Raw genomic sequence first — 18,771 nt, 5'->3', positions numbered from 1 at the left:
ACCACCCTGGAACTACTTTTTACACCGTGCTGAACATCACCCTGGAACTACTTTTTACACCGTGCCGAACATCACCCTGGAACTACTTTTTACACCATGCCGAACATCACCCTGGAACTACTTTTTACACCATGCCGAACATCACCCTGGAACTACTTTTTACACCATGCTGAACATCACCCTGGAACTATGGTGAAAAATGGTGAAACGTCTCCGTTTCATCGTCTGACATGTTGTTTATTTTCTACTGGGGATAAAATGTGATGAGATTTGTACAGTACAGATGTTGCTTGTCTTTGTATTTCTGAATGAGTTTCAGATCTCACCAGTAACAGTAAGGTTGACCTTGTTACTGGTCACTCCTTCTCTGGACTCGCACCAGTAAACTCCGGTGTCCCATGGGACTGTCAGACTGATGGTGCAAGAAGAACCAGCTTTCCTTCCCCAGTCAGTCCCACACACAGAGTCCTGCTGATTGGCTGTCTTCCTCATCATCCTCCACCCCGCTGAGCTGTCGTTTTCCTCGCAGCTCACAGAAATCGATTCACTTGTAAAAACCTGAGAGGTGCTGGGCTTTACAGTCAGAGAGACTGGAAAAATGGGAAAATGGGGTTAATCAAAGGTTCCACATTATGCAAAATTCACTTTCTAAAGGTTTTCTAACAGTCATGTGTGTCCTGTGTATGAGACCCAAGAATTAGAGTTGTTCCTCCTCCCTCACTTGCTTGCTCCACTTTTTAGCAAACGTGTGACTTACCTGTTTGTAAGTCTGAGATCTTTCTCTCTGTGACCTCACAAAGGGAAAAAACATCCCCCCAGCAGTGGATACTGTCATTGACTCGACCTCCTAGCTGAGCTTACCCTGTACAATCACAGAGTGGGCGCCATGAAAGCCGGATTGTACAAGTATATATCACCAGCAGAGTGAAAATGAGAGGAAATAAGAATATTTGCTATGCAAAGAGATTTCTGTGTGCGCCCCTAAATTTTCTGTTTGCGTTACTAAAGATTTAAGTTAGGGGGTGCTGTGCTCCTCGTAAAGAAAGTTAGTCTGAAGTCCTGCTGATACCCAAATGGAACTGTTAAAAAAAATGTATAATATTGGACTTTAATAATTCAAACTGTAATAAATTTTTTAATTTTCCCTAATAAACTGCTCTCAGATGACTGTAAACATCAGCAGCCATCTTTAAATGTTTAAGCTGTGATAGAGGAACTAACCTTGGTCTGCTGGGCAGCTCATCCAGGAGGCCAAAACTAGGAGGAATGACATGAGGTTAGATTCACATTTAACCAGAAAACACACATGCGATATGCTAAAAGCCTGTTCTAAGTTTTATGGATACAAACATCTGTGGCAGTAGTGAGACAGAATTACACCATACAGGCAGACAGACCTGCTCTGTGTAATACCAAAATAAAACTATTTAAAAAGCATTATAATCTGCAGCAGTACAAACACACCATATCATCATGCAACAGCTACACAATGTCAGATATTCATTTCTACCTTTGTAGATTTTTTTCTTTCTTGTCTTTCTAGTGGAGGAGTCCTTCATCAGTCTGGATATCAACCCATTTCTTGTAGAATATCGAGAACAAACCAGCAAAGCGTCTGTCCTGACTGACAAACTTCAGGAAACGCAACCAGCTGGTGACACGTACGCATCATGAATGTGGGCTGGTGTGTGTGTCATATCAGGAGTCGAATCGACACTAATTACAAAGTATTTTGCCATTTTAATCGTACTGATTATCTCTGTCAGGACTTGTTCTCCCATCAGTTCAATAAACTTTAAACACGTAGATGACGAGAGGTAAGAGGGCGTTGCCTTGCCGGCATTGCCATATTTTTTATGTGCACTTTCAAGAATGAATCAAACTCGCTAATAACTTCCACAATACCCATAAAGTTTCCACTGTCAGGTTATGTTATATGTCCCTATGTCCCCTGAAGGGCCGTCCTCTCTCTGCCGCCCTCTTTAGCACCTCGGTCCAGTGTTGATGTTCATTGTCAGTTTTTTCAGTTCTGAATCGACACATCCAGCATCAGCACATAAAGCATGGCCTTTCTGTGGCTCATGTTCAGCTAGTAGCTGCATGTTTCCAGTCCCTGCAGCCTGCAGTGGGTGCAGACTGATGATCACTGTCCCCGAACAGTTTACATGCAGAACAGAACACTGTACCTTGTGAGGGGAATAAAGCAACCGTTTCCTTGGCATCATTTCACCATTCACCAGTTTCTTTTTAAATAGGGTTTTAGAAAAGTACCTTTTCTGGTGTTTGTGTTGTTTCTCTGAAGCTGCAACATCTTCGTTCTGACAAGCTTCAGGACCCAATTTTATCCAATAAATCTGCATATCTTCATCAATTTTATTCCAGCATCCAGGATCAGTGGTGTAGGTGACGGGATTGTGGCTCTCTGGTGCTCCTTCAGCTGCAGCAGGTGAAGCAGACATCACATAAGGACTCACCACGGGTGGGTCATGGCTAACTTCTGGAGTGGTAGTGGCGCAACCCACCAGTGTTTCACGCAGGTCAAGTGTCTGTTCAGAACCCCGACCTGGGTTAGATGGCTGTGGGGCAGTGTGCCACCCAGACAGGCTGAAGTCTTTGCTGTGGCCAAAGTACGCCGTTGCAGTCGTTTCAGCGGCTCCAGCGTTAGCCGTTAGCTAGCTAATGTTGATGACTAGATGTAGATTCGGCTGCTGCTTTAAAATATCCAGTAAATTTAGGGATCTTCGTGAGCAGATCTTGATCACGAAGTTGTTTCTGGCGTTGTGCTTTGTGGTTTTGTGCCCCACTGTCACACTTTTTATTGGATATTTTTGGCTCTCTTCTGCTCAGCAGTTATATTCTTTATCTTCTGTTGTTTTTTAGGGGGGGTTACATTCAGCCAATCATCTTTTTCATTTTCTGTTTGTAGTGGGCAAATGGAAGTCAAGGTTCAAGTTCTTCTGGCCCCAACAGGGGCCCCTTACACACATGGGGGCCCCTAGGCTGCAGCCTAAGTTAGCCTGTTTATTAATCTGCTCCAGCCTGTTTCCTTTGTTTTTGGTTTTTTAAAGGGTTTGTACTTATATAGCACTTTTACCCAAAACGTTTTACATAAACGTCACATACACACACAGATGGTGGAAGATGCCATGCAAGGCGCTCAACAACAACCCATCAGGAGCAACTAGGGGTTCGGTGTCTTGCTCAGGGACACTTCAACAGGAGCTCGGCGGGTCGGGATCAAACCGGCAACCCTTGGGTTACAGGGCGCCCGCTCTACCCACTGAGCCATGCGGTTTTTTCTTTTACACCAGTCATTTTATCGCCTACGTTTTCTCCGCTGCATGCTTCACGTGATAGTTCTTCATCTCCACAGTCATGATGGGATCCGTCCCTTTTAAAGATCCTTACGGCCCATTTATGCTCCTTTACGTACGTAAAGACGGACGTCCGTTTCAAACGTTGTCATACGTCTCCACCTTCATACTTTTAAGTTGCTATATGTATGAAGTCAGTTTGTCCACTAGTGGGCAGTGCTGAGCTCAGAGTTCACCTCTGTGTTGTGATGCTGGTTTCAGACACTGGTTGCTGGTGTTACTGAAGTGGTTTCCAACTACCAGCACACCTGACACACTCACACAGCTTTTCCTCTTCCTCCTCCTCCTCTTCTTCTCTGGTCCGTTCCACTTGCTGGTCACATTTCAGCTGTCCTGCTCTACACTGCCTCCTCGGTTTCTGGTGGTAGTGTGACAGCCTGGTTAGCTGCCATGTCGATTGTGTTTTCTTTCTCTCTTTAACTGAACTCACCTCCACCCTGCTCCACCCTGCCTTAAACAGCCAGTAGAATTTCCTTTAGCCTGAAAGGCTGGACCGGAGATAAGACAGCCTTTTCCTGATGGCTGCGGCTGGTCGCCCAGTCAGAGAGAGAGACCGGAAACAGGTGTCATTGAGGGAAGCAGATTTTCCCACGAGGAACAATTAGCAGGTTAGCTTTTGTAGCGCCGCCGCTAACGGACCAACGGACTTGGGGAACGGATCTAATCCCGTCTCCTCCTGGATACTGGAGTGGAAGATCTGTGTCATGAGTCCCAGCCGGGTTCCTTGTTTTTCCTTCCTGCTTACTTTTGTGTTGATGAGGAACGATTCACTTTGGAAAACTCGTTGTTTTCTTGTTTTGGGGTCCTGTGGAGGGCTCATTTAGAAAACCCGGAGTTTTCTTGTTTTGGGGTCCTGTGGAGGGCTCATTTAGAAAACCCAGAGTTTTCGGCGGTTTATTTTGTATTAAGTAAAACTTGAATGAACTGGGTCATACAAAAAGGTGGAAAGGATTTATTCTGGGACTGGACTGGAATGATGTTTTTTTATTTTATTTGAGTTTTTTTTCTGGTTTAATTTTTTTGTGGATGAACTGATTTAACTGTTTTGCTACCGATTGATTGATATAACGTTTTGTTTGTTTGTTTGTATGAACTGCTGCTTACATCCTTTGTGGAAGGTTTATCAGATCTCAGGCTGGCACCCCAGAAAAACAAATAAAATAGTTTAATAAAACCTAACCTGCTATAAATTAATACACCTGAGCTAAACCTTCATAGTATCTCTCCACACAAGACCATATTGACACAAACGCGATGCAGGAGATGGAACAAAGTGTCCGTCCAGCATAAACGGGCCTTTAGAGAAGCCGGTATTCTAACATTTCATCCTACCCACTGAGACGTGCAGCTAGCCCTTCTGTGCATGTGGGCATGAAAACATCATTAATGTGCAGAAGGGAACGCCCATAAATCCAAGTTACCCCAAGTCCGAGTTAACTGCTGTACCTCCGAAATAAACTAATAACTTTCATCTATATATTTAAAGTTAGAAATTGTAGGCCTATATTTGGATGATTTTGAGTTATTCAGTATTAAAAAGGCCAATAATAGAAACTTTCTGTCATTTATTCTGTGGAGGAGTCCTACAGGCGGCTGTATAATCCTGTTTAGTAGCGTACTTTGGGTTCATTTATACTGTGTTGTGAAATAAAATTATTTTTTATTTATTTATATGAATATTCATAGAAATTGTATGTTATAAATTATTTAAACTATTTTGATTGTTTAATTGGTATTTAATATGTGAATATCTACGGTTTTTAATCTACACCGTGGAATCTTACTACCTGCATAAATACTTTGATAGGGTCATTTATACTATAAAAACATCCTACCTGCATTATTTATATAAATATATATATATATATATATATATATATATAAAACAAAGTAGCAAGTTATGACAGAACACCAGCTCTTTTGGCTCCCAAATGGCTCTTCATTGGGTTTCACTCAGAGCTTCTGCTTCAGCGTAATTCATGAGTTTAGATGCTGCTAAGCAAATATTTTATTAAGTATTTAGAGCTGGGTTAAAAAATATTGATCTGAATGGATTTAAATTGAACATCATTTCATAAAACATGAAGATAGATTTTTTATAGATGCATTTCAGAGGCGTGACATCATTACATGTTCTACTTTACTTCCACCAGTTTGAGTACCAAACAGCAGAAACAGAGATGGATATTTCTCATTTTAATCCCTGACAATTAAAAAGATACAACAGAAAAATAGCTGTTATTGGATCATGTTATTGGATTATGCGATTCTTACAGAGACGACTGACAAGCTCCCGGATTTTTCTTTTCACCGCATTTCCATCTACCTCATACACAACCCATCATCCTACACAGGAGAAAGTCTGAAAGCTTTTAAAAGCACGGATGCTTATCGAGGCTTCACGGCAGGCTGGGTCAGAAAGATGGCATCTCAAAGACAAGAAGACCTTTTTGCTGAAAGGAAAGGTAAGTCATGTTCTGGTGATGGACTTTATGTAAAATTGGCTAATGTTATGTAGCTGTTAGCTCTGCGTAGAAGGAGGCTACGACGATATAAATAATCTACCGAGTGATAGATGACTGATGAGCAGTGTAAGAGGGATGTTAAGGTCCTAAATAAATTATTTTGGAATTACAAGCGATGGGTGACCAAGCATCTAACTCCTTACTGTTAGCTACTGAAGTAGCCTAGTACCTGAAGTTACTTCATGTAATGCTGTACTCGCCACTAGGTAGTTAAAATAATATGCTCGTCCTTGATAAGTATTTTTTTCATTTATACTTCACTAATAAATTTTATTCTTTCACTTTAGGTGAATCACTCTCAGGCCACAAACGCCACACCTACACAACCCTGGGTTGTTGTTAAAGAGGATGGGACAGTACTAACGGCTCACCGCACCTGTAAAGCTGGACTAGGAGAAGCTCCCATGCAGCTGCACTGATGCACTACTGGCTGCAGTCAGTCTCAAAGATGGACAGTCCAGCATTCAGATGGCCTGTGTCTGGGTCCTCCCAAGCAAAACATCTAAAATCAATTATGAAGAATTGAGCAAAATATCAATGACCAAACAGAATCCTTCAAAATCCAACCGACTACCTAGCATTCCTGTCCCTTCAGAAGATGAAGTTCTTCCAGCAGCTGCATGAGTGTGATGTTCAGGATAGTAATCCCAAAGGAACAGCTGTTTGGTCTGTGATCGAGGGTCACTCTGACAGATACATACCAAAGACCCTCAAACTGAACTTACCACAACCTCTAACAAGTCTGTTCTCAATGCAGGTTTACAGGCTGGTTTATCATCACTACTAGTAGAGTGGAAAGGTCTTTGACAATCTTTAGCTAACAGAGCAAGAGTCTCATTCTTTACCAACTTTCTAATGCACTTTCCAGTTTTCTAATAATGGTACACTAACTAAGATGTAGCTTGAGTATTGATCTTTTTTTAACACTTTTGGTAAAAGCATCTGATAAATGTTAATTTGCTAAGTACTGGTATTAAGTACAACTTTTGTACTTTGCTTAACGTCAATCTCAACAAATGCATCAACATTGTGACACAACATGTAAAAATCCAACTCTTCAGAAATTACTGTACACCTCTGTACACTGCCCCATTGTGGTGTAAATATAAGAGAGCTAGTCTACAGAAGCTTAAAGCTGCTTACAATGATGCATTAAGGGTTCTACTCAAGAAGCCCAGGTCCAGCAGTGCCAGTTTTTTGTTCTCTCACACTCGTGTTAGTACCTTTCAGGCACTAATGAGAAATTTGATGTATAGATTTATCTGTCGCTTGAACAACTCTGAAAACAGCCTTGTCCTGATGCTGGTGAATTCTAGAAACAGTTCGTTACCAGTCTTCTCTGTGGAAACACTGGTATAAGTGTCTTTTATAACTGTTGTTGTTGTTGTTGTGTTTGTTCGATGTTTCTTTTTAGGGACCAGAGAGCAGTCAGCCAGCAAGGTGTGGTTTGAGCAGAGAGCAGTCAGCCAGCAAGGTGTGGTTTGAGCAGAGAGCAGTCAGCCAGCAAGGTGTGGTTTGAGCAGAGAGCAGTCAGCCAGCAGGGTGTGGTTTGAGCAGAGAGCAGTCAGCCAGCAAGGTGTGGTTTGAGCAGAGAGCAGTCAGCCAGCAAGGTGTGGTTTGAGCAGAGAGCAGTCAGCCAGCAAGGTGTGGTTTGAGCAGAGAGCAGTCAGCCAGCGGGGTGTGGTTTGAACAGAGAACAGTCAGCCAGCAAGGTGTGGTTTGAGCAGAGAGCAGTCAGCCAGCGGGGTGTGGTTTGAACAGAGAACAGTCAGCCAGCGGGGTGTGGTTTGAGCAGAGAGCAGTCAGCCAGCGGGGTGTGGTTTGAACAGAGAACAGTCAGCCAGCAGGGTGTGGTTTAAGCAGAGAGCAGTCAGCCAGCGGGGTGTGGTTTGAACAGAGAACAGTCAGCCAGCAGGGTGTGGTTTGAGCAGAGAGCAGTCAGCCAGCAGGGTGTGGTTTGAACAGAGAACAGTCAGCCAGCGGGGTGTGGTTTAAGCAGAGAGCAGTCAGCCAGCGGGGTGTGGTTTGAACAGAGAACAGTCAGCCAGCAGGGTGTGGTTTGAGCAGAGAGCAGTCAGCCAGCAAGGTGTGGTTTGAGCAGAGAGCAGTCAGCCAGCAAGGTGTGGTTTGAGCAGAGAACAGTCAACCAGCAGGGTGTGGTTTGAGCAGAGAGCAGTCAGCCAGCAAGGTGTGGTTTGAGCAGAGAACAGTCAGCCAGCAGGGTGTGGTTTGAACAGAGAACAGTCAGCCAGCAGGGTGTGGTTTGAACAGAGAACAGTCAGCCAGCAGGGTGTGGTTTGAGCAGAGAGCAGTCAGCCAGCAAGGTGTGGTTTGAGCAGAGAACAGTCAGCCAGCAAGGTGTGGTTTGAGCAGAGAGCAGTCAGCCAGCAAGGTGTGGTTTGAGCAGAGAACAGTCAGCCAGCAGGGTGTGGTTTGAACAGAGAACAGTCAGCCAGCAGGGTGTGGTTTGAGCAGAGAGCAGTCAGCCAGCAAGGTGTGGTTTGAACAGAGAACAGTCAGCCAGCAGGGTGTGGTTTGAACAGAGAACAGTCAGCCAGCAGGGTGTGGTTTGAGCAGAGAGCAGTCAGCCAGCAAGGTGTGGTTTGAACAGAGAACAGTCAGCCAGCAGGGTGTGGTTTGAACAGAGAACAGTCAGCCAGCAGGGTGTGGTTTGAGCAGAGAGCAGGCAGAGCATCAGTCTTCACGGATGGATGGACGGACGGATGGATGGATGGACAGATGGACGGACGGACAGATGGACGGACGGACGGACGGACAGACAGATGGATGGATGGACAGACGGATGGACGGACGGACAGATGGATGGATGGACAGACGAACAGATGGATGGGTGGATGGACAGACGGACGGACGGACAGACGGACGGACAGATGGATGGACAGATGGACGGACAGATGGATGGACAGACGGATGGACAGAGGGATGGACAGGCGGACGGACGGACAGATGGATGGACGGACGGACGGATAGATGGACAGAGGGATGGACAGACGGATGGACGGACAGTTGGATGGATGGATGGATGGATGGACGGACGGACGGACGGACGGATGGATGGACGGACAGACGGACGGATGGACAGATGGATGGACGGACGGACAGACGGATGGACGGACGGACGGACGGACGGACAGATGGACGGAGAGATGGACGGATGGATGGATGGACAGACGAACAGATGGATGGGTGGATGGACAGATGGATGGACAGATGGACGGACAGATGGATGGACAGATGGACGGACAGATGGATGGATAGACGGATGGACAGAGGGATGGACAGGCGGACGGACGGACAGATGGATGGACGGATGGATGGACAGAGGGATGGACAGACGGATGGACGGACAGTTGGATGGATGGATGGATGGAGGATGGATGGATGGATGGATGGACGGACGGATGGATGGACGGACGGACGGATGGACGGACGGATGGACGGACAGATGGATGGATGGACAGACGGATGGACAGATGGGGCTTTAATCAGAGTTTTCCTCTGAGGCAGGGAGGTAAAGACGGGTCCATATAGAAAGACTACGTAACCAAACAGGATCAGCCAGGGTTGGTTTTTGGTTAGAAGAAAATAAAGTTTAATAAAGTTTATAGTTTAAAGTTACAATAGTTTTCTTCTTAAGACTATTGCAGCATATTCTTTTAATCTTACACTGTAACTGTGATGTGTGTATATTGTCAGTGGATATATAACAGATTTTCTCATGAACATGACCGTGCTGAGAAGATAACACAGTTTTAACAAATGGACTGAATAACTACATCTTTAGTTCACGTTTGGCTTTCTTTCGGTTCACAGCTGGCTGTAAACAGTCCACACTGTCAGGTTTGGGGCTAAATTTAACTTCTTGCAAGTAAATTTGACTTTACAAAGACTCTGTTGGTCTGTTGTTCCTGATTTAAAGTCGGGATTATTTTTATCAAACAGTTTCCGTTTCATTAATAAGCCAGACTGCAGTGTAAAACAGTTCTTATTGTTCCAGTTATTCAAGCTCAAAATAAAAAAAATCCTTTATTATATTTCTGCTTTTCAAAAGACGGTAATTTCACGATTATATAATGTGTTTACAATTAGATAATGTTTACGTTCTAATGTACAGGTTTTTATGTGAACTAGTAAACTCTAACTTGCTGTTATTGAAAGTAGTCGGTCTAGTTAATGTGCTATATATATATATATATATATGTATGTAGCACATTAACTAAACCAACTACTTGTACTTAACATTTGCATCAAACCTCTAAATAAAAAAATAAAAAACAAAATCAAATAAATACAAACCAAAGTCTGAACATTATGACACTTTAGATTAATTTATTTTTGCTCTGTTTAACTACACTGTACCCATCTTCTGAAAGTCTGCCCCCCCTCCTTCACATAATGGTACGATCCCAGTCTTTTCTTGCATGTGATTGGTTCCCACAAACACAAAGACCTGCCTCCTCTAAAGATCTGGTTCATCCTGACAGGAGTCCACTCATGTTGTTTGTTGCTAGAATCAGCTGGTTCGTGTGTGAAGACCACACCACTACCCCACATAACTCCTCTTCATCCCCTTCCAGCCAATCACAGCGTCCTAACTTTGTTCTCTCTTCTGTTTCTGTTAGAATTTTCTTCTTTAAACACGTTCCTTCTTTACATTCGTTTTAAAACTGATTCTAAACACACTTCACTTCGTCAGCCTGATGTAATTTACAGCACCGCGGCTGGGCAGAAACGGCAAATGTAAAGACACCTCTTGCCCTGGTAAACAGCCGGTAAACAGCTGATGCTTAGCTGGTAAACAGCCGGTAAACAGCTGCATATTTCACTGAAACATTTACCTCCAAAACACTTGTGTAAAGTGAAGCTGAGATGACTCGAGGAGCTCTGACTCGAGAAGCTCTGACTCGAGAAGCTCTGACTCGAGGAGCTCTGACTCGAGGAGCTCTGATGGAGTCTGTTAGAATTCTTAAGATGTTCCTTGATGCAAAAGAAGTGAAAACATTCCTGGTTTTAAGGGAAAAACTTTAACAACGAGTAACAGACCCTCAGACTGCTGAAAGACGTGGGCCCTTCAGGAAAACCACGACTCAAGCTTAACAAACCACGACTCAAGCTTAACAAACAACGACTCAAGCTTAACAAACAACGACTCAAGCTTAACAAACAACAACTCAAGCTTAACAAACAACGACTCAAGCTTAACAAACAACAACTCAAGCTTAACAAACTATGACTCAAGCTTAACAAACAACGGACTCAAGCTTAACAAACCACGACTCAAGCTTAACAAACCAACGACTCAAGCTTAACAAACAACAACTCAAGCTTAAACAAACCACGGACTCAAGCTTAACAAACCACGACTCAAGCTTAACAAACTATGACTCAAGCTTAACAAACAACGGACTCAAGCTTAACAAACCACGACTCAAGCTTAACAAACAACGACTCAAGCTTAACAAACAACAACTCAAGCTTAACAAACCACGACTCAAGCTTAAGAAACCACGACTCAAGCTTAACAAACCACGACTCAAGCTTAACAAACCACGACTCAAGCTTAACAAACCCAAACTCAAGTTTAACAAACCACGAACTCAAGCTTAACAAACAACGACTCAAGCTTAACAAACAACGACTCAAGCTTAAACAAACAACGACTCAAGCTTACAAACCATGACTCAAGCTTAACAACAACAACTCAAGCTTAACAAACAACGACTCAAGCTTACCAAACCATGACTTAAGCTTAACAAACCACGACTCAAGCTTAACAAACCACGACTCAAGCTTAACAAAATAACGACTCAAGCTTAACAAACAACGACTCAAGCTTAACAAACAACGACTCAAGCTTATCAAACCAAGATCAAGCGTAACCAACAACGACTACAAGCTTAACAAACAACGACTCAAGCTTAACAAACAACGACTCAAGCTTAACAAACCACGACTCAGGCTTAACAAACAATGACTCAAGCTTAACAAACAATGATGGAGATTTAAAGATTTAAATCGTTTTTAAGAAGTTAGGAGCAGAATAAAAAAGAAACTCACACAGCAGCCACAGCACAGATGTTTTCTCCATCTTACAGCTTCTTGAAATGAGATCAGCTCCTGTTTTTCAGGTCAGGAAACCTGCGACCATCCTGTCTGTAGCTGTCAGTGCTGTGGTTTCCTCTCTTTCTGTGTTGAGAAGTAAACCAGAAGCTTCTGAACGTCAGCTGCTTTTTATTCTTAATGAATACACAAAGTATGACGGACTTTTGGGGACAAGTGGGGTCAGCCTGAGGGCTGCAACATTTTTATTTCTGAAATGTCTTTAACTCAGGTTGCAGGAACCTGTAGAAATTTCTGCATGGCTGAGTTACGAAACTAGATTAATGTAGATGTTAAGTTCAGGAGAGAGAGAAAATTAAATATGCTGAAATATCAGCAGAAAAACTCCATCTTCACTCTCATGGAGTTGTTTTTATGAAGATAGCCAGCCGGTAAAGCAGAGGCGGAAGAGAAAAGGAGGTCATGCTGCACCTACACCTGCCTACAACCTACCGTCTAACTCCAGTTAACCGTCTGGAAGTGGTCAGAGTTGCACCCTGCACTTTTCTCTCAGGCCCAAGTGTTTCTGTTTTATTTGCTGTGTTTAAAGTGTAACTACACCTCCTGTTATCAGCGTAACTCCACCCACTGCTGAATGCTGACAAAGGAAGAAGCTGGGAAAGGCAGGCGGGTGGTGAGAACATAAAGATGGATTATTAAAGATGCTCTGAATACACTCTCAGAGAAAACTGGAATATTTTAGCAGTTTTTTTATTATTATTAATTAAAAGCTGCATGATAATTAAAACTAAAAGGAGATGTGTCTTGTTCTGGAAGGTGGAGGCTGCTGGTTGGAGTGATCTCTGCTATCTTTCTGTCGGACTTTACGAAGCCTCACACTGAACTCGTGCTGCTGTTCCTTCCCTGTGTTCTGTAGAGCAGTGGTCCCAACCAGTGTCCTTGAGGAACCCTTCATGCTAAAAACCCTGGACCTCCTGCTCCGCCCCGCGCCGTCTACAGGCTCGGTTTCAAGCTTTCAAAGTTCACATTCTCTCCGTAAGTGAGGTGTTCTGGTTGAGTCCTGTCCTTTAATAAAACGTACAGGTTTACTTTCTTATTAAACATGGGACGAAGTGTGGACTGTCCACATATACTGTCCAAATCTGTCCCTGTCCACATATACTGTCCACATCTGTCCCTGTCCATATATACTGTCCACATCTGTCCATGTCTGTCCCTGTCCACATATACTGTCCACATCTGTCCCTGTCCACATATACTGTCCACATATGTCCATGTCTGTCCCTGTCCACATATACTGTCCACATCTGTCCCTGTCCACATATACTGTCCACGTCTGTCCCTGTTCACATCTGTCCCTGTCCATGTCTGTCCCCTGTCTACATATACTGTGCATGTCTGTCCCCTGTTCACATATACTGTCCACGTCTGTCCCTGTCCACATCTGTCCCTGTCCACATATACTGTCCACATATGTCCATGTCTGTCCCTGTCCACATATACTGTCCACATCTGTCCCTGTCCACATATACTGTCCACGTCTGTCCCTGTTCACATCTGTCCCTGTCCATGTCTGTCCCTGTCTACATATACTGTGCATGTCTGTCCCTGTTCACATATACTGTCCACGTCTGTCCCTGTCCACATCTGTCCCTGTCCAACACACAAGTAGCTGTACAGCTGTGAGAGTGAGGAACGTTTCTTTTTTTCCAGGTTAAATGCTGATGAAGGAACTTTGGTTTAATCAGTTTCAGTGTGTTTATCTGGTTTTACTATAAATGATATGATGCAACTTTTATCACTGCTGTTTGATGTTCACACATTCCATGACATATGTGTGTGTGTGTGTGGTGTGTGTGTGTCTGTATATGTGTGTGTGTGTGCATGTGTGGTGTGTATGTGTGGTGTGTGTGTGTGTTTGTTGTATATGTGGATATAATGCAGGTGTTTCAGAGGGAGGACCCTCCACTAGCAGTAAAGAGGAATGGCAGCAGGTACAGAGCAGCAGCAGGACCAGTAGCTGTTACAGGAACAAGTAATGAATGTTTAACATTTACAGTAAATTAAACCTGGAAAGTTAAACATGAACCAAACAAAAATATTTGGTGGCTTCTGCTGAACCGAACGTTGAAAAAGTTTAGGAAACCCTTCATCAGTTTGGACAGTGTCTTGTGTTTTTAAGCTGAGTCAACTTTTTATTTTCTAATCTGGCCTAGAAGAAAAGAACGGATGAGAAAAGTGATGTTTAGTTCATCAGGAGTCCTGCTGCCTTTTAGTTTTCTATTCATGGCTGTTTTGAATTTGAAATTGAAATAGAAAAATGGGCTTTTGACGATTACCTACCCGTAGGTGAGTGCATGTATTTGTGGTTGTATAATTAGGGGTGGCCTGAGTGAGTGAATGTCTCCCGGTCGGACTTCTTGTCCCACTACGGCCCTGGTTTTCGTGTTGAAACACAGAACAGCCTTGAATACTCATGGAGGTACACGTTACCAGCTGCAGGTGAATAAATGGAGATTCTTTTTCCACTGTCTTAGCTTCAAATTGTTTTCTATGTGAAAGCTGGAGGGCAGCATGGATTCTTTTTAAAACTCCTCATACAGTCCAGGAGCGTGCAGGTTTTCCTGGTCTTATTTTCTTCCACTGTTTCCATTTTATTACAGCTTTAAAACTGTTGACCATCTGCATTTTTGCATTATTATTTTACTTTTATCAAGATCTTTTATTTTCAGATGTTTTGTGTTTTAAATGGGGCTATCAAAAATCACACATGGAGGAAGTCTGATGGTCATCTGCTTCAGTTCATCTCTGCTTTGTTGTGACTGGGTCACGTGGTTTAGAAGCTTTTGAAAATTATATTGTTTTTCTCTTTTTTTTTCTTTATTAAATTCATTAAAATATGAAGCAACCCAAAAGATTTGGCACCCTGTATAAAACCAAAAATGTGTTGTTTCTGCCTGTGTACGTCAGGAGTCCCGTTTTTCTTTGGAGGCAGTGGGTCATGTGGACAGTTTATTGATAATATTGTTTTTAACTCCATTATTTGAACTTCCTGTTTTCCGGAAAGCCTGTAATTTGTTGACGGTCCCTAAACCGCCCTGGCTGATCCAGAGTGAACACCTGTGGAACATCCAACCTGAAGCTGATGTCACCGCGGTTGTAAACCAACCAGTGTACACGGAGCCTCGGAGTTGTTTTATCTAGAAAACAAACGAGCAGAAACCAGTGGGGCTTGTTTTTATCTGAGTTTAGCGTGACGTGGGTGCCAGCTGCAAACTCCGCTCCTTCCACAGTGAGCGTGCACACGGATTCTCGGTGAATTACCGAGTTACCAGCTTTGTCGTGCTTATCAGGATCCTAAATGTCGGGGTGAGTCCCCCAGGTAAGAGATACGTGGGAAGGTATTTACGCCGATGTCATATGAAGGTTAGTGGGTTAGTGATGTGAAGTTAGCATCTATGTTAGCAAACGAGTTTGGGAGCCGCCGGCGGCTGTTGTAACGGCTGCTTGTTGCTGCCTTTGTACGGAAATAATGTTCATTTCTCCAGACTGGCTCCACTAGGATGTGTTGATCAGAAGAAATTAACTGAAAGTTTTCCATTAATTAGACTTTAACGGTAAACCTGCGACCAGACCCGCCCCGTAAACACCTGTGATGAGGTTTAACTGGAACCAGGATCCACCGTAAACACCGTGATGAGGTACTGGGACCAGATCCACCGTAAACACCGTGATGAGGTACTGGGACCAGATCCACCGTAAACACCGTGATGAGGTACTGGGACCAGATCCACCGTAAACACCGTGATGAGGTACTGGACCAGATCCGCCGTAAACACCGTCCCAGGTAGCAAAATTGGTCTGGCCCGGTTCTGGCCCACACAATACACTTAAACCTGGCCCACATACCGCAAAGAATGACGGCCCCTTTGCTGGCCCAGATCTGGTTTGCCAAATGTGGCCCACACATGGGCCAGCCCTGAGGCCAGATGCAGACACAGTGGTGGCCCAGTACTGGCCCAGAACAGTTTCCACACTGGCACCGGATGTCAGTCTAATGAATACCTTAATAAAACTGTGCAATATTCAGCCTAGATTAAAAATACTACAACAACGGTGATACAATTATACAAATAACATTTGTTTTGATTTGAATAACTTGTTCAAAATAACAATATATAATAACAATATAAAAATCAAATAATATGTGACACTGGTGGAGAGCCAACAAGGTGAACAGAGGGAAACAACATTAAGTGGGGATGGAAAAAGATTTTATGCTTTCAACCCAATAAAATCATAAGATCAATAATTGAAATACATTAAAAGAATGTGAGCTTAAGGATAACAAAAGGAAAACAAATAAAATCAGGGAGGTTAAAGTCTTAGTAAAAAATTAACAAAGGGCACAGAAGTCCAAATGAAGCAGCGCTGTTCCGTAAGTCCATCATTCCCACCGTGGACCTTCTAAAAAAGAAGAGAGAAAAAATTCAGAGCTGTGCATCCAGACCTACAGTTTAAATCTAGCCATAACAAATAAATAAAAATGCCATGGTCTCTGAGGGAGTCAGTGTTTGTTAAGACAATACTTACCAATTACAACATCCTTATTTGCAGGTGCTGGAAGCCAATCTTGCCATTTATACCGCGCATGTTGACATTCTTGGCGAGAGAGTGGTAAGGCTTGCACATGACACTCTTTACACTCTTTAACGTCCTCCCCCTCCTTTAAGAGCCAGTGCAGTTCTCTGTGAATTGATATTCTTTGTTAGTTTATCAGCAGTACAATAGGCCCTAACTCTTTTAAACATGTTTGAAAATATCAGCAGCAAATCTGAACTGGTCTGATAGTCTGACCAGCATAATTTATGCAATGAACAGCACAACAGTAATAATTTGTAAAGTAAAATAAAGGATGAGGATGCAGAGTGAAGTCAGTCTTCCTATGGTTTCAACTACTTTGATAATAGTGTTACCTAGTGGTGCCGTGAAAACTGTTAAATTTATCCGTGTAATTATGATTCCCTTTTCCCCCATATACTAATAGTTTCTCAATTTTACCACTGTAGGTCCCAGCAATGTTATTAAAGCCTATTTAATCAAGAACATGGTTTGTCATTGTATAACTTTTCTCCAGAAGGTTAACTGACATGACATTCTTTTATTTTAACCTGTCCTGTCCAGCATCATGGCAGCAGAATGATAGTCTGGCTGCTTTGTTGTGCCAAACAAATTTGCTTTGCCAAGGGGAGACTTATGGGTGTAAGGCTGAATACACAAATTATTTTTGGTTTTCCAGTTCACAAGGATAGTTTGACATGACATTCTTACCAGAAGGTTTTTGAGGTCAGCACTATTTCTGGGCCGCTCCTCCATGTTTTGGACAGACTGGCGATCAGCTAATGGTAGCAGATTTGGTTCAACACCTATCTCTTCTTCAGTTAAATATTTCAAGCCTTGGATGTGGTAGGCCTAGGTGTGCTAGGAAGAAAAAAGAATTGTGGATAAGTAAATAAACAACAGGTCTCATAAAAATGTGTTCAGGCCAACAGCAGAGCACAGCCTACGATTAAAATATAATACTCACATATATGAAGACTGGTTTGTGGTCTTCTTATCAACTGATGTGGCTCAGAGGAAACAGTCTTTCTCTGGTGCAGGTCAGTCGATGAAATCCTTCCCTGGTGCAGGCTACGGGACGCTTGGCCTCTCTGGTCCAGCTCCAGTATGGTGCACTCTGCAAGAGTAGCATGATCAGCATTAGATTTTATTTACTTTTTGGGGGTGTTTGGATTGCAAAATGCCCTTCCTTTGTTGGTGTTTATCTAATTGGAATAGGTTCTTCAGGAATTAGAAATAAATATTTCTGATGCATTAGACCTACTCAAGAGGTAGACCAGTGATTGTTTCATGGCCCATGAGATGCCTGGCTATAAATGTCAGTGCCCCCCCAACCTTTATACTGCTCTCTGTATCCTAGAGTGTTTGCCCTGATGCGCCCAGACACACACAGACACGTCAACGCACACAGCGCTGAGCACACCCTCACCCCCACAAGAAAAGATAATTTGCGGCACCTTTGCACATTTTGGGGTTAAAGTGTAACTGAGTACATCTGCATTAAACAGTCCACCTTGTATACAAAAAAGAAAAGAGCAAAGCTTTCCAGACATTCCTCAAATTTAAACAGCTTATTAAATTAAAAATAATAATAATAGTTTACTGTTTTCTTGTTGGTAAGACAGCTTCATCCTCAGAATCATTCCCTCTGGGATCTGGGCCAAACACATGAAGGATCTTTGGTGCACTAGGCAATTCATCTGAGCTGCAATGACATGGCAAACCCAATACTGTATCACTGACCCCAATTTGGGAACCACTGCAATAGATTACAGATGTCTGTACCCATTTTAATGACTTGCAATCATGATAGGTGATTGTACTGTACCTTACACGTTCTTTGTCTTTACACTGGCCTGCACAGCAAAATAAAAAAAAATAATGAAAATAATATGTTATATTATATAAATGCGTGTGACATTTCCAATAAACCAAACCGACTGAAAATCGGTTGAACGTTCAGCAAGTTACTGTGATTTTAATCGTTGATAGACTGCCTCTGTTGACTAATGCAGTAATAGACGCGGCTTACCCCGGCCCAAGATGGCGGCCGCTTCAACGCATTGTTCCGGACAACATCGTCAGAGGGGATATCCACATAACACAAACTTACAATAGCTACGTAGCCTCCAGTATAGACACTAACTATAACCCATGGACAACCCAAAATA

General features: G+C 43.0%; 1 protein-coding gene and 1 long non-coding RNA gene across 2 annotated transcripts in view; both read right to left on the bottom strand.

The window, feature by feature from the left end:
* Nucleotides 1-18,771, bottom strand: part of LOC121640417 — a 1,195,287-nt gene that overhangs the window by 790,408 nt on the left and 386,108 nt on the right. The gene's annotated exons all lie outside the window — the stretch shown is intronic.
* LOC121640558 lies at nucleotides 16,693-18,458 on the bottom strand. The gene is made up of 5 exons (XR_006010487.1): nucleotides 18,429-18,458; nucleotides 18,204-18,305; nucleotides 17,568-17,717; nucleotides 17,312-17,461; nucleotides 16,693-16,728 (listed from the first exon to the last, which is right to left on the bottom strand). It is a non-coding gene; the product is annotated as an uncharacterized LOC121640558 (long non-coding RNA).

The sequence above is a fragment of the Melanotaenia boesemani genome, chromosome 5, assembly GCF_017639745.1.
Source record: "Melanotaenia boesemani isolate fMelBoe1 chromosome 5, fMelBoe1.pri, whole genome shotgun sequence".
NCBI classification, from domain to species: Eukaryota; Metazoa; Chordata; class Actinopteri; order Atheriniformes; family Melanotaeniidae; genus Melanotaenia; species Melanotaenia boesemani.
This window is presented reverse-complemented; position numbering and strand designations above follow the sequence as displayed.